Here is a 13,863-nt window from a genome sequence, read left to right as displayed (position 1 = left end):
ATCGATTGTGGTGACAGCTATGTTTGTGTATATATGCGTGAGTGATGAGTCGCAATAGATAGTCTTCGTGTGTCTTTTGTAAAGTGAACATATGTATATTTTAATAAAGTATTTTATAAGTAAAAGTGTGAACGTGATTCAAAACATGGTAGCAGAGCGTGGTTATTGAAAAGAAAAGTAGAAGTTAAATATTATATTGTGGCCGTCGCGTGTTATTCAGAAAGTTCGACATGGCTGATATAACTATTCCTGTATTTGATGGCGAGGACTATAGGAACTGGAAGCAGCGGATAATCATGTACCTAAAAATGAAGAAATGCCATACAGTGACTACGAGGGCAAAAGTGAGCTCAGACAATGAAACGTGGGATGAAGAGGACTTGAAGGCTATCAACTATATTTATGGTGCAATCACAAATAAGCAACTAGAATTCGTGAGTGACAGAGAAAGTGCTTTCGAAATCATGAAGAAATTTGATGAATTATATTCGAAAGAGTCTACAGCCCTTCAAATATTATGCAGAAACAAGTTGGACAAATTGAGGTTAAGTGATTACAGTGAAACGGGGACATTTTTCAGTGCATTTGAAAAAACTGTAAATGAGCTGAAATCTGCATGCGGTAAAGTAACGGAAAAGGAGAAGTTAAATTATATGCTGCGAACGTTACCAGAGTCAATGAGCTATATTGGGGACTTAGTGGACGTCTTGAAGGAAGAGGACCAGACAGTTGAATACGTTAAAAGTAAGATTCAATTATTGAATGCAAAAACTGGAAATGAAGAGGTAAAATCAAATGCATTTCACACAGAAAGAAAATTGAATTCAAGAAATCAGGAGCAAGTATGTTATCGATGCGGCAAAGCAGGTCACTTCAAACGTGATTGTAACCAGGGAAGAACAAGTAACAGAGGCACATGGCATCGTGGAGTATATTTTCAAAGTAGCGACAGAGGTAATGGAAATATGCAGCGTGGAGGCTATAGCAATGTACAGCGTGGAAATTACGGCAACATGCAGCATGGAGGTTATGGCAGCAGGCAACGTGGTCGAGGAGAGCAGCATGGTTTTAGCAGCAGTCGGCATCACAGCAAGCAAGGTTACCATCAGAGTTTTATAACAGAGGTTAATTCTATGATAGGTCAAAATAGAACAGTAGAGTCAAGTAACAACAATCAAATTCAAATCAATTGGCTATTAGTCAGTGGCTGTACTGATCATGTTATTAATAATGAGGAATATTTTTCTAAGAGTATAACTTTAAAACAACCTATAAATGTAAAAATTGCTGATGGAAAAATTTTGCAAGCTACTAAAGTTGGTAATGTAATTAGTAATTTTTCTGTCTATGATCAAATGGTTCCAATTAATATGCGAGATGTTTTCTTTGTAAAAGACATAGACAAAAACTTGATCAGTTATGCCAAAATTACAGATGATCACAAATTTGTATCGGTAGGGAATAATGCTAAAATTTTTGATAAAGCTAATGGATTGATTGCGATTGCATGGAAAGAGAGTCGGTTGTATAAAATGAGTAGTACTATTAATAAAGGAGAAGTTAATGTTAATGTTATGAGTAAAGACAATAATATGACAACAAAGGAAAAATGGCACCGCATTTTAGGACATGTTAATTTCAATTATCTAAATACTTTATGTAAACATCAATTGTTAGATGGGGTTCCTTCAGAACTAGAATCAGAATTTATGAAATGTAAAATCTGTATCGAAAACAAAATGCATAATGTTCTTTTTAAAAATAATAGAACCAAAGCAAAAGAAATCTTAGAAATTGTTCACACAGATCTAAATGGGCCTCACTCAACTACTGGAATGCATGGGGAAAGATATTTTCTTTCTTTCATTGATGATTACAGTAAGGCAGCTCGTGTTTACACCATAAAATCTAAAGATCAAGTATACAATTGTTTTGTAGAGTATATTAATGAAGTTGAGAATCTCACTGAGAAAACTGTTAAAAAGATAAGATGTGACAATGGGAAGGAATATTTAAATGAAAATGTCTATGAATTTGTGAGACAAAAGGGAATTGTATTGAATGCTAGTCCACCTTATGTGCATGAGCTTAATGGTACTGCTGAAAGGTATAACAGATCCATCATGGACATGTCTCAGTGTCTGCTAGCCGAAGCTCGAGTAGACACAAGATTTTGGCCTGAAGTGGTTTGTGCAGCAGCGTACCTCAAAAACAGAACTTTAGCTAACACCATTTAAAAGAAAACTCCTTATGAGATATTACTAGGGAATTGACCTAATGTTAATCATTTGAAGTTGTATGGGAGTAGAGTTTTTATAAGAGTACCTGAGCAACTGAGGAAGTCGAAATGGGATAGGAAAGCCGATTTGGGGGTTTTAATGGGTTATTGTGAAGTAGACTACAGAGTGCTAATAAATAATAAGATAGTTGTTGCTCGACATGTGGACATTGTTGAAAGTGGTGTTAAATGTATTGGGTTTAAAGATTATGATTCAGTAAGTGAATATTCTAGTGATTCTGAACACGAAAGTATAGAAAATGAAACTGAACTAATAGAAAAACAGAAGGAAATTTAGGAAAATGAAAAGCTTTCTGATAATCATGAACCAGAGAAAGTACTTGAGTTGAGGAGATCATCTAGAGAAAGAAAACCAAAAATATTAAATGATTATGTTTACAGCAATTTTATTTATGTCAACTTTTGCAGTGCAAATAGTCCGGAAAGCTTTGAGGAGGCGATTAACAGCGCCGAATCAAATTATTGGGAAAAAGTGATGAATAAGGAAATTGATTGTTTGAACAAAAACAAAACATGGGAATTAGTAGATAAACCAGTTGATAAAGAAGCCATTGATGTAAAGTGTGTTTTCACAAAGAAATCAGGAAGTGTTTACAAAGCAAGCTTAGTTGTCAGGGGGTTTCAACAAAAAGAAGTCGTTGAGGATATTTATTCTCCAGTAACCAATATGCAAACATTAAAGATTTTGTTGTCATACTGTTGTCAAGAAGGTTTGGTTATAGAACAAATGGACGTAGAGACTGCGTTTCTAAATTGTAAAGTTTTATCTGAAGTTTATGTAAAGCAGCCAAGAGGATATGATGATGGTACGGATAGAGTCTGTAAATTGTATAAAGCATTGTATGGTTTGTGAGAAAGCTCACGAGCTTGGTACAATTGTCTTGACAAGTTTTTAAGAAGTTTAGGTTTTGAAAGGAGTAAAATGATTATTGTCTTTATGTATTGCGAGATGGAGATGTCTTGATTTATTTGATTATTTTTGTCGACGATTTGCTCATTTGCTGTGTGAGAAAAGAAAAAAATTGTTAAGATTAAGAACTTATTGTCAAAACGATTTAATATGAAAGATTTAGGTGAGGTAAAAAGATATCTTGGCATCGATATTAATTATGATTGTGAAACAAGAGTTATGAGTTTGAGTCAAGAAAATTATATTGATTCGTTAGCTGCGAAATATAAAATTGAAGATTCGATTTTGTACAAAACTCCAATGGAAGTAAATTTAAAGTTAGAACCAGCGTATGAAGATTGTAATGACGTTAGATATAGAAACTTGATAGGTGCACTCTTGTACGTAAGTTCGGGTACTAGACCAGATATTAGCTATAGTGTGAATTACTTGAGCAGATTCCAAAGTTGTTACAGTAGTACTAATTTTAAATATGCTTTGAGAATTTTGAAATATTTATATTTAACTAAAGATTTGAAATTAAACTATTGTAGGAATGAAAGTGCTGAGATATTAGATTGTTTTGTGGATTCAGATTGGGCAGGTGATAGTGTGGATAGAAAGTCAACTTCTGGTTATGTAATTAGATTATTTGGTAATGTTGTATTTTGGAAGACAAGAAAACAAGGGAGTGTTACAAAGGCTTCAACTTTTGCAGAATATGTAGCATTGTCTGAAGCTGTAAGCGAGGTGAAACTTGTACATGATATTTTAGACATTTTTAATGTTAAATTTGAAAAACCTATTGTCATACATGAAGATAACTCAGGAGCATTAAATATAGCGAAGTTTGGTAATTTTACAAAGAATTCAAAATACATAGAAGTGCATTACCATTTTGTGAATGAGTATTATTTACAGGGACTCATTGATATTGTTAAAGTAGATTCAAATGAAAATGTTGCAGATATATTCACAAAGTCGTTATGTAAAGAAAAATTCATTGAAATTAGGAATATGTTAAACATCGCGATATAAATGTAAGGAGGTGTGTTGGAATTATGTAATACATTTATATCGGATATGAGAAAGTTCCAGAACATCGTTCTAGAATAAGTTATATCGAGTATGTTCGAAAAGTATCGATTGTGGTGACAGCTATGTTTGTGTATATATGCGTGAGTGATGAGGCGCAATAGATAGTCTTCGTGTGTCTTTTGTAAAGTGAACATATGTATATTTTAATAAAGTATTTTATAAGTAAAAGTGTGAACGTGATTCAAAACACAGTCTGTGCTTTGAACCTTACCTGGGAGTCCAGTAGTAGATTCCGGTGCACCACTCCAGCTTTACTGCAAACCTTCGACGTACATACTGACGATGAAACACAAAAATTCCATCGGAATTAAAAACATGATATCATAATGCCGACTTTTGGCCAGGGAGAGTAACGTTTCAAACAGTCTGTGCTTTTTCCTGGCAGTACAATAGACGATTTCTATGCCCCACTGCAGCCTTTCTGTTATCCTTGAACCTTCACATTAACGATGAAACACAGAATTTGCATTGGGATTGAATACAAGTGGCCCAATGCCGGCATCTGTCAAGGGGGAGTAATGCTTCAAACAGTCTGTATTTGAACATTTATTGGGAGTCCAGTAGTACAACCCGATGCACCACTGCAGCCTTACTGTAGCCCTTGGACCTTCAAATTGACGATGAAGCACAGAAAATGCATCGTGATTGAATACAAAAGGCACAATGCCGGCTTCTCTCCAGGAGGAGTAACGCTTCAAACAGTCTGTGTTTTGAACATTTATTGGGAGTCCAGTACTAGCCTACATTGCGCTGCAAAACTGCAAGCTTACTGCAACCCTTGAAATTTCAAATTTATGATGAACCACATAAACTGCATCGAGAATATATACAAAAGGCACAGTGAAAACTTTTGTCCAGGAGGAGTAACGCTTCAAATAGTCTGTGTTTTGAACATTTCCTGGGAATCCAGTAGTAGATTACGATGCATCACTGCAAGCTTACTGTAACCTTTGTACCTTCACATTGACGATCAAACACAGAAATGACATCGGGATTGAATACAAAATTCACAATGCTGTCTACCATTCAGGGGGATTAACGCTTGAAACAGTGTGACTTTGAAACATTTCTGGGAGTTCAGTATTAGATTCCGATGCACCACTGCAGGTTTACTGTTATGACATCGGGATTGAATAGAAAATTCACAATGCTGTCTACCATTCAGGGGGATTAACGCTTCAAACAGTGTGACTTTGAAACATTTCTGGAAGTTCAGTATTAGATTCCGATGCACCACTCCAGGTTTACTGTAAACCTTCGACCATCATACTGATGATGAAACAAAGAAACTGCATTAGGAATGAATACAATACACACTTGGTCCAGCAGGAGTAACGTCTCAAGCAACCTGTGTTAAAAATTTTCCTGGGAGCCCAGTATTAGATTATGATTCACCACGACATGTTTATTGTAACCCTTGCGCCTTCACATTGACAATCAAACACAGAAATTGTTAGTAACGCTTCATACAGCCTGTGATATGAAACTTTCCTGGCAGATCAGTAGTACATTCCGATGCACCACTGCAGGCTTACTGTAACCCCTGGGCCTTCACATTGACGATCAAACACAGAATTACATCGTGATTGGATACAAAATGCACAATGACGACTTCTGTCCAGGGCAAGTAACGCTTCATACAGTCTGTGATATGAAAATTTCCTGGGAGACCAGTATTAGATTCAGATGCACGACAGTAGGCTTACTGTATCCCTTGGATGTTCACACTGACGATGAAACACAGAAATTCCATCTGTATTATATAAAAAATGTCACAATGCCACATCAGTACAAGGGGAGTAACGCTTCAAACAGACTGTGCTTTTTCCTGGGTGTACAACAGTAGATGACGATGCACCAAAGCAGTTTTACTGTTACCCTTGGACCTTCACATTGACGATGAAACAAACTGCATGAGAATTAAATACAAAAGGCACAATGCGGACTTCCACATAGAGTGAGAAACGCTTCAGTCTGTGCCATGAACCTTACCTGAGAGTCCAGGAGTAGATTCAGATGCACCACTGTAGGCTTACTGACTGTGCTTTGAACCTTTATTGGGAGTCCAGTAGTATATTCCGATGCACCACTGCAGGGTTACTGTAACCCTTGGACTTTCACATTCACCTTGAAACACAGAAATTGCATCGAAATAGAATATAAAATGTCACGATGCCGACTTCTGTCCATGGGAAGTGTGATTTGAACTTGTCCACGGAGTACAGTATTAGTATCCGATGCACCACTGCAGCTTTAGTCTTACCCTTGGATCTTCACGTTGATGATGAAACACTCAAATTGCATCTGGATTGAATACAAAGAGCACAATGCCTACTTTTGTCCAGGGGGAGTAACTTTTCAAAGAGTCTGTGCTTTGAACCTTTTCTGGGAGTCCAGTAGTAGAGTCTGATGGACTAATGCAGGTTTACTGTAACTCTTGGACCTTCACATTGACGATGAAACACAGAAATTGCATCCTGATGGAACACAACCTTCACAATGCCGACTTCTGTCCAGGGGCAGTAACACTTCAAACGGTCTCTGCTTTGAACCTTTTCTGGGAGTCCAGTAGTCGATTCCGATGCACCACTGCAGGCTTACTGTAATCCTTTGACGTTCACATTGACGGTAAAACACAGAAATTGCTTCGGGATTGAATACAAAAGGCACAATGCCGACTTCTGTCCAGGTAGAGTAACGCTTCAAACAGCGTGTGGCTTGAACCTTTATTGGGAGTCCGTTAGTATATTCCGATGTATCACTGCAGGCTTACTGTAACCCTTGGAGTTTTACATTGACCTTGAAACAGAGAAATTACATCAGGATGGAATACTAAAGGCACAATGCGCCTTTCATGACCCGCCTTCCATCTGAAACGTCCAAGCCATGAGATGCCGATACCTTTTTCTCGACGTGATGTTCTGAAGCCACTGCAAACAGAATCTCCATTAAATTTTCAAGAAGACACATTTGGACGTTCCGCCAATCAGAGGCGTTATTGACTCCTGGAATTCTGGTACATAGACTAATTTAATTTTAAAAATGTAAAAATTAAAAAAAAGTAAGTAAGTGAAAGAAAATAAAAATATATATATAGGGTGTTCCACTGATCGTGACCGGTCCAAATATCTCACGAAATAAGCGCCAAACGAAGAAAACTACAAAGAACGAAACTTGTCTAGCTTGAAGGGGAAAACCAGATGGCACTATGGTTGGCCCACTGGATGGCGCTGCCATAGGTCAAAAGGATCTCAACTGCTTTTTTTTTTAAATAGTAACCCCTATTTTTTATTACATATTCGTGTAGTACGTAAAGAAATATGAAAGTTTTAGTTGGACCACTTTTTTCGCTTTGTGATAGATGGTGCTGTAATAGTCACAAATTGATAACAGGAAGTTACGGTACTTGATAATTTTTACTTATGGACCGTCTGACAGCAACTGAATAAAACACAATTTTAGTGCCATACGCATTTCGCCTTTATTTTCTGCAAGGCATCATCAGTGGCCTGGAATATGTACATATGTTAGCTATTTAATTTACATTTTTGTCACTGTGCCTATAGGTTATAAACAGTTCTGGTGGTTGGTATTTCCTATTAAGTAGTAATGTTTTGAACTGTACTTACAGGTTGCGTGGACAATTTCTTACATATTACGCTCCTGTTGCATTTTGTGTGTTGTTCTTCTTCTTATGAACGCCAATTTGCGGTTTTTTCCCCACATTCCACAGCACTGTGAACTGAACGCTTGTTTTAATGCAATGTTTTAGTTTCTGTTGCCGACTGTCAAATGTTTTTGCCTAAGATCGAATGTTATTGCCAACCCTATGAGTGTAACTACTGAAGTATCTGTGGTAGTGTGGTCTGTTCGTTATGCATATGTGTGTGCGTTTCTGTGTGTGTGTGTGTGTGTGTGTGTGTGTGTGTGTGTGTGTGTTTTGGTGTGATATTAATTTTTTTTGTGCTGTGTGTCTGTGTTTTGTTGTGATCTATATTTTTTGTGCTGTGTGTGTGTATAATGGTGTGGTATAATTTTTTTTTTGTTGGCTGTGTGTGTGTGTGTGTGTGTGTGTGTGTGTGTGTGTGTGTGTGTGTGTGTGTGTCCAGATGGCGTGGGGAAGAGCTTTTTTGTTTTATGTTATCATTTCCTTTACTAAGTGTAGTAGGGAGCCTGTGCTGATGTGAGTTTGTTCATTTATCACATGTTTGTTTTCTGCTATGGCTTTCTAGATGTGGAAGTTTTCTTGCATTTGTATAAGATGTTTGTCATGGTTGCTTATTCTCATTATTTTCATTTCTTGTTCCATGCTTGTAGGATTATGGTTATAATGTTTTAAATGCTCTGCAAAAGTGGAATGGTTTGTTTCATACTTCCAACATCTGATACGTTCTTTGTATCTTGTTTCAAAATTCCTGCATGTCATGCCTATGTATACTGCATTACAACTTCGACAGTCAAGTTTATATATTCCTGATTCTTGGAATTTGTCCTTCTTGGTAGCTGGCTGGCTTAGGTGTGATTGAAGGGTTTGCCCAGGCTTATATGCTATTTTGAAACCCTGTCTCTTTAGGATGTTTGCAACTCTGTGTGTTAGTTTATGTGTGTAGGTCATGGTGTATCATCTGGTTCTTTTCCGTGTGGTGTTGTCATTGTGTGTGTTTGTTGAGTGTGTTCGTAAGTTTTCAGCTTGTATCTGATTTTCTAGGTGACTGATGAGAATGTTTGCTAGTGTTCCTGATATTGGGGATCCCATGGGCAGTCCATCAGTTTGTAGATAATATTTCTTCTCAAACTGAGAGTAGTTTTGTTCAGTTGTCAGTCTGAGCATATCTGTTATTTCCTTTATTGCGTCTGTGGTGAGGTTGCTGTGGACCTTTGGTACAGAGCCGAGTGAAGGGTCTGAATCAGAGGCTGAGACGGTTCTGCGACCGTGTGGGCTGCAGATTCCTCGACTTGCGCCATAGGGTGGTGGGGTTTCGGGTTCCGCTGGATAGGTCAGGAGTCCACTACACGCAACAAGCGGCTACACGGGTAGCAGGGGTTGTGTGGCGTGGGCTGGGCGGTTTTTTTAGGTTAGATGGCCTTGGGCAAGTACAGAAAGGGCAACAGCCTCAACGGGTGCAGGGCAAAGTCAGGACATGCGGGGACCAAGCAGCAATCGGTATTGTAATTGTAAACTGTCGAAGCTCCGTTGGTAAAGTACCGGAACTTCAAGCGCTGATAGAAAGCACCGAAGCCGAAATCGTTATAGGTACAGAAAGCTGGTTGAAGCCAGAGATAAATTCTGCCGAAATTTTTACAAAGGTACCGACAGTGTTTAGAAAGGATAGATTGCAGGCAACCGGTGGTGGAGTGTTCGTCGCTGTTAGTAGTAGTTTATCCTGTAGTGAAATAGAAGTGGATAGTTCCTGTGAATTATTATGGGTGGAGGCTACACTCAACAACCGAGCTAGGTTAATAATTGGCTCCTTTTACCAACCTCCCGACTCAGCAGCATTAGTGGCAGAACAACTGAGAGAAAATTTGGAATACATTTCACATAAATTTTCTCAGCATGTTATAGTCTTACGTGGAGATTTCAATTTACCAGATATAGACTGGGACACTCAGATGTTTAGGACGGGTGGTAGGGACAGAGCATCGAGTGACATTATACTGAGTGCACTAACCGAAAATTACCTCGAGCAATTAAACAGAGAACCGACTCGTGGAGATAACATCTTGGATCTACTGATAACAAACAGACCCGAACTTTTCGACTCTGTATGTACAGAACAGGGAATCAGTGATCATAAGGCCGTTGCAGCATCCCTGAATATTGAAGTTAGTAGGAATATAAAAAAAGGGAGGAAGGTTTATCTGTTTAGCAAGAGTAATAGAAGGCAGATTTCAGACTACCTAACAGATCAAAACGAAAATTTCTGTTCAGACACTGACAATGTTGAGTGTTTATGGAAAAAGTTCAAGGCAATCGTAAAATGCGTTTTAGACAGGTACGTGCCGAGTAAAACTGTGAGGGACGGGAAAAACCCACCGTGGTACAACAACAAAGTTAGGAAGCTACTGCGAAAGCAAAGAGAGCTCCACTCCAAGTTTAAACGCAGCCAAAACCTCTCAGACAAACAGAAGCTAAACGATGTCAAAGTTAGCGTAAGGAGGGCTATGCGTGAAGCGTTCAGTGAATTCGAAAGTAAAATTCTATGTACCGACTTGACAGAAAATCCTAGGAAGTTCTGGTCTTACGTTAAATCAGTAAGTGGCTCGAAACAGCATATCCAGACACTCCGGGATGATGATGGCATTGAAACAGAGGATGACACGCGTAAAGCTGAAATACTAAACACCTTTTTCCAAAGCTGTTTCACAGAGGAAGACCGCACTGCAGTTCCTTCTCTAAATCCTCGCACAAACGAAAAAATGGCTGACCTCGAAATAAGTGTCCAAGGAATAGAAAAGCAACTGGAATCACTCAACAGAGGAAAGTCCACTGGACCTGACGGGATACCAATTCGATTCTACACAGAGTACGCGAAAGAACTTGCCCCCCTTCTAACAGCCGTGTACCGCAAGTCTCTAGAGGAACAGAAGGTTCCAAATGAGTGGAAAAGAGCACAGGTAGTCCCAGTCTTCAAGAAGGGTCGTCGAGCAGATGCGGAAAACTATAGACCTATATCTCTGACGTCGATCTGTTGTAGAATTTTAGAACATGTTTTTTGCTCGAGTATCATGTCGTTTTTGGAAACCCAGAATCTACTATGTAGGAACCAACATGGATTCCGGAAACAGTGATCGTGTGAGACCCAACTCGCTTTATTTGTTCATGAGACCCAGAAAATATTAGATACAGGCTCCCAGGTAGATGCTATTTTTCTTGACTTCCGGAAGGCGTTCGATACAGTTCCGCACTGTAGCCTGATAAACAAAGTAAGAGCCTAAGGAATATCAGACCAGCTGTGTGGCTGGATTGAAGAGTTTTTAGCAAACAGAACACAGCATGTTGTTATCAATGGAGAGACGTCTACAGACGTTAAAGTAACCTCTGGCGTGCCACAGGGGAGTGTTATGGGACCATTGCTTTTCACAATATATATAAATGACCTAGTAGATAGTGTCGGAAGTCCCATGCGGCTTTTCGCGGATGATGCTGTAGTATACAGAGAAGTTGCAGCATTAGAAAATTGTAGCGAAATGCAGGAAGATCTGCAGCGGATAGGCACTTGGTGCAGGGAGTGGCAACTGACCCTTAACATAGACAAATGTAATGTATTGCGAATACACAGAAAGGAGGATCCTTTATTGTATGATTATATGATAGCGGAACAAACACTGGTAGCAGTTACTTCTGTAAAATATCTGGGAGTATGCGTGCGGAACGATGTGAAGTGGAATGATCATATAAAATTAATTGTTGGTAAGGCGGGTAACAGGTTGAGATTAATTGGGAGAGTCCTTAGAAAATGTAGTCCATCAAGATAGGAGGTGGCTTACAAAACACTCGTTCGACCTATACTTGAGTATTGCTCATCAGTGTGGGATCCGTACCAGATCAGGTTGACGGAGGAGATAGAGAAGATCCAAAGAAGAGCGGCGCGTTTCGTCACAGGGTTATTTGGTAACCGTGATAGAGTTACGGAGATGTTTAACAAACTCAAGTGGCAGACTCTGCAAGAGAGGCGCTCCGCATCGCGGTGTAGCTTGCTCGCCAGGTTTCGAGAGGGTGCGTTTCTGGATGAGGTATCGAATATATTGCTTCCCCCTACTTATACCTCCCGAGGAGATCACGAATGTAAAATTAGAGAGATTAGAGCGCGCACGGAGGCTTTCAGACAATCGTTCTTCCCGCGAACCATACGCGACTGGAACAGGAAAGGGAGGTAGTGGCACGTAAAGTGCCCTCCGCCACACACTGTTGGGTGTCTTGCGGAGTATAAATGTAGATGTAGATGAGAGATTTTGTTCTATGATTTCTTTTGTTTCTGTGATAGGGATGGAGGTATACATATTTTCTATATCGAATGAAATCAGTGATGCTGTGTGTGGTACCTGTATGTTCTGTATGTTTTCTATTAGGTTTCCTGTGTTTATCACTGTTCTGTTGTTTTCTACTTTATAGTGTTTTGTAACTAACTTTTGGAGGTGTTTGGCTATGTGGTATGTTGGGGCTTTCTTGAAGTTGACAACAGGTCTCATTGGCATTCTGCCTTTATGTACTTTCAGTTGACTGTGGAGTGTTGGTGCTTGTGGGTTTTTCTGTGTTAAGTGGTATTTCTGTTTGTCTGTGAGTGTGTGTTCAATGTTTTTCAGTGGTCGTTTCACATTTGCCTGGAATCGTTCAGTTGGATCTGACTTCAGTTTTTGTATGGCATTGGTGTTTATGTATTCCTTGGTTTTTGTGATGTATTGCTCTTTATCCATGAGTACTGTTACATTTCCCTTGTCTGCTCTTGTTATTAATATGTTATCGTTTGTTAACTTTTGTTTTAACCTTTTCATAGTGGCTGCTTCTGTTTGGTTGTTCTTATTGTGTGTCTGCTGTGTTTGTTTTATTATGCATTTTATTTCTTCTTTTACTAGTTCTCTTGTCAGTCCTACGTTTATTTCACAATTATTTTGTTGTTCTTCACGTGTAAGGATGTGTTCAGTTTCTACTATGAGATTTTCTATGTAATGATTGTTCACTTTGCTATTGGTGCAGTGTTTCAAACCTTTTTCCAAGAGCATTTTTTTCATTTTCGTGTAATTCTGTCTCTGTTAGGTTAACTAAGCCTGGATGGAATGTGTGTTGGGGTTCATGTGGTTTCACATTTAAAATGTTAATGTATTTTTGCGTCTTTTTTACTGTTAGTTTCATTATCTTCTGTTTATGTTTGTTTTGTAAATGTTTCATTGCTGTGTATGTGTTGTGTTCAGTTTTCTCTACTAGTGCCATGAAAACTGCGGCGTTAGCTACGTTTTTTGCCAATTCTAGATGAGTCTCATAGAGCATCATGTTTAGGTGCTGTTTTGTGGAATAGAGCATCTTAATTTCATGTAGTAACCAATATCGTTCTGCAAATGATTTCGACTTTTGTGCCACTGTAGAACTGTTTTTAATCTTTACATTAATGTAACTTGGAATTAAATCGTTCTTTTTGCATGTTTTGTTGAATTTTATGTGCTGTATCGTCTTATGGAGTTTCAGATGTATTTTCTTGAACCTGTTGCACACGTTGACAGGGAATGCTTGACATAGCTGTCAGATGGTCCATAAGTAAAAATTACCAATATACCGTAATATTACATGCAACTGAGGAAGACAGGACTACAAAAGTTGAAGATGATAACAGGAAGGTTTTTTAAATTAAAATACAGAACGTAGGTACGTTTGAACATTTTATTTCGGTTGTTCCAATGTGATCCATGTACCTTTGTGAACTTATCATTTCTGAGAATGCATGCTGTTACAGCGTGATAACCTGTAAATACCACATTAATGCAATAAATGCTCAAAATGGTGTCCATCAACCTCAATGCACTTGGCAATACGTGTAACGACATTCCTCTCAACAGCGAGTAGTTCGCCTTCCGTAATTTT

Source organism: Schistocerca piceifrons, chromosome X (assembly GCF_021461385.2).
Source record: "Schistocerca piceifrons isolate TAMUIC-IGC-003096 chromosome X, iqSchPice1.1, whole genome shotgun sequence".
NCBI lineage: Eukaryota > Metazoa > Arthropoda > Insecta > Orthoptera > Acrididae > Schistocerca > Schistocerca piceifrons.
The sequence above is the reverse complement of the archived record's forward strand: the minus strand, read 5'-3'. Positions refer to the sequence as shown.